We start from the raw sequence: 3,142 nt of genomic DNA on the forward strand, positions 1-3,142 counted from the left end.
TGAGTTTGATGTGACCATATTTTGAGCATATTTAGCCCCCGAATTAGCCTTGTTCCCATGCTTTTTAGTGCATATTTAAGTCATTTATTGTCTTTAGTCCTTTGTTTTGCATATTCTTTGAGGTTTTGATCCTTTGGTAGGAAAGGAGTGCAAACCTTGCATTTTCATGGCAAAATGGAGCTAAATTGATTGAATTCAATGACCAAGCATCAAAGAGACTAGAAAGGCTTTGTACATACTATAGTAGATGGGCAATGATGAGAAAAGATCCTTGCATCCCCGAGGAAATCCTCAAGGATTTTATGAAGAGAAAGGAAGAAAGGAAGAAAGGAAGAAACTGACAGAGAATCAGAGCGGATTGCCCACAATCCGCCCGTCCAAGACAAGCAATCCAAGCGTCTTCCTCAGCTAGACGCTCGTCCAGAACCACCACAATCCGCCCGTCCACCCCAAGAATCCGCTCGTCCAAAAGACCCACAATCCGCCCGTCCCGTGCCCTGGACGCTCGGATTGTGTGACAGCTAATTCGTCTTCTACTTGTTCAATGAAGGATGCGCATATTTTTCAAAGACCGGCGAAAAGGAGACCGGATTCTCTCTTGAGACCGGCGATTCCTCAAGGACTTAATCGTCATTTAAGCCCTTAGTAAACCCTAATTTATGTACCTAATCCCCACTATAAATACCCCATTAGTCTAATTAGGTTATCATGTTCTTCTTAGCAATCTCTAGTGTAGTTTATATCAATCAAATCTCTCTTTAATCTTGTAATCAACATTTTATCAAGTCTTAATGCAAATCTCATTTCCTTAATCTCTCTTTTGTTCATCTTTCATTTTGGGTAATTTAATATTATTTGGGTTATTATTGGGAGATTGACAACCTTCCAATCAATCATCAAGTACTTCTATTATTCTTTGCTTTATTATTGCAATCATTAGCAGGTATAATTCTCTTAATCCCTTTTTAATTATTGTTAATTATCTTCATTTATTCATCAAGTTTTACTTTGTTGGTATGATTAACAACCTTGCTAGCATGTTCAACATGATAATGAGTGAGTAGTTTCCTTAGCTAGCGTTAATGGGTAATTAAGGGAAACCAACATGGGGGATGATTCATGCTTAAATTAATATGTTTTCATAGTTTATTTGCTTGCTTGTTGTGATCTCAACTTATGCACATGTTATGTTTGATGAAATGCGAGCCTATGAATCCTTGCATTTTTTACCCATCACCTATCTTTTCAATGAGACTTGTAAGACATAAACCAACTTGAGTCTCATTAGACCATGCACATAGTTGAGTAGGGAAGATTAAGTCGACTTGTAGGTGTTGTACAATATAATCGATTCGGCTCCGGGACCCAAACTTTCCTAGAATTGTAAGATATAAACCAACTCGATCCATCACAACAATAATTGCTTGCTTATAATTTGAGAATATGTTTGTATGATCAATTCCCATGAATCCCCTATGACCCCATGACACCCTAGTGCCTTTTATCAATTGTTTACATATCTTTTTAATCATCTTGTTTGTTTACTTTTAGTGCTATTTAGTTTAGTGATCTTCTACTTCAAACCTCAAATTGTGACACCCCTAGACACCGCTAGTTGCAATTGAAAATTTCATCTCAATTCCCGTCCCTTCGGATCCGACTTTTACTTTCCCCTTTACTAATTGTAGAGTTATAAATTGTGTTTGGGTCTAGGTGCTCCTAACGACAAGTACCGAAAACTAAACCTCCCAAGGGAGTCCGACCAAAAATGGCGCCGTTGCCGGGGACGGTGTTAACCTGATTTAGATTTTCTTAAATTGTTATTAGTTGTGTCTTTCTTTGCCTTGGGGAAGTAAAGCTCCTCAAGGTTTGTTCTAATTATTTTCGAGTTGTTTGATATTTTGCATGTCTAGAAGATCACAAGGTAACTTGTTACCGTTTGATCACGAAATTGAAAGGAGTTTGACAAACGATAGAAGACTTTCTAGGAGAACTTTGAGAGGTATTGGTGAGGTTGTAGATATTCAACCAAATACTATTGAGTTCGTCAACCCTTTTGCAAGAGAAGGTGAGGAAAATCTAACACAAAATCAACCCACAATGCCTAAATTTTCATCACATTCCGTACCAACCGAGGAGAACCTACCCAATGGTACTCCCACACCACAACACTTAACTAGAAATTTCATTGCCAAATCCGCATTTATCCAATTAGTCGAAAGAAGCCAATTTGGGGCGATGCCTAGTGAAGACCCTCACTCTCACATGGAGACTTTTTGTGACTATTGTGATGCAATTTCTCAAACCGGTGTAACTCAAGACCAAATTCAATGGGTCTTATTTCCTTTTTCTCTAGTTGGCAACGCAAAACAATGGTTGAAAGGCCTTGATAAGGCCACTCTCGGAATTGACTCTTGGAAGAAATTGGCTCTAGCTTTCTACAAAAAGTTCTATCCACCGGAAAAGACTAACATGCTAAGAGCTCAAATTACGGGCTTTAAGCAAAGAGATGAAGAATATTTGTATGAAGCTTGGGAGCGATTCAAAGGAATTTGTCGCTCATGTCCTCATCATGGACTTAGCGAGTGGTTCTTGGTACAACAATTTTGGAATGGTCTTTATGAAGACTCAATAAACATTCTCAACATGGGATCAAATGGTATGTTCACCGAAGTTGACGACAATCAAACTTGGAACAAGATTGAGGAAATGGCGGTCCATAATTCACAATATAGTAGACCTCGCAAGGCTACTAGAGGAGGAAAGCATGAAGTGGACTCTATTACTCAATTGAGTGCTCAACTTAGTGCTCACATTGATACCATCAGTTTTTTTGAAGTTCAAAAAAGCTATGGCTAGACTTGAAGAAGCCTCAAAATCACAGGAGCATCATGTTAATGCCATGACGACATCTTCATCAATCCCAAGTGGGATATGTGAGAATTGTGGAACTTTAGGACATGACCAAAGTGAATGTAGGGGAACAAATGAACAAGTGAATGCTTTTCAAACATACAAGGGTGGTACCCCTTATTCAAATTATTACAATGAAAAGACCAAAATCCACCCAAATCTCTCATACAGAAGCCAAAATGTTCAAAACCCTCAACCAACATACACCCCACCTCCCATGAGAAACCAA

At 38.6% G+C, this 3,142-nt stretch overlaps 1 non-coding gene across 1 annotated transcript; it reads right to left on the reverse strand.

The window, feature by feature from the left end:
• Positions 1-2,472: 2,472 nt before the first annotated feature.
• LOC141645649 (small nucleolar RNA R71) lies at positions 2,473-2,579 on the reverse strand. The gene has a single exon (XR_012545127.1). It is a non-coding gene; the product is annotated as a small nucleolar RNA R71 (small nucleolar RNA).
• Positions 2,580-3,142: the final 563 nt, after the last annotated feature.

The sequence above is a fragment of the Silene latifolia genome, chromosome 2 (assembly GCF_048544455.1).
Source record: "Silene latifolia isolate original U9 population chromosome 2, ASM4854445v1, whole genome shotgun sequence".
In the NCBI taxonomy this organism is placed as follows: Eukaryota; Viridiplantae; Streptophyta; class Magnoliopsida; order Caryophyllales; family Caryophyllaceae; genus Silene; species Silene latifolia.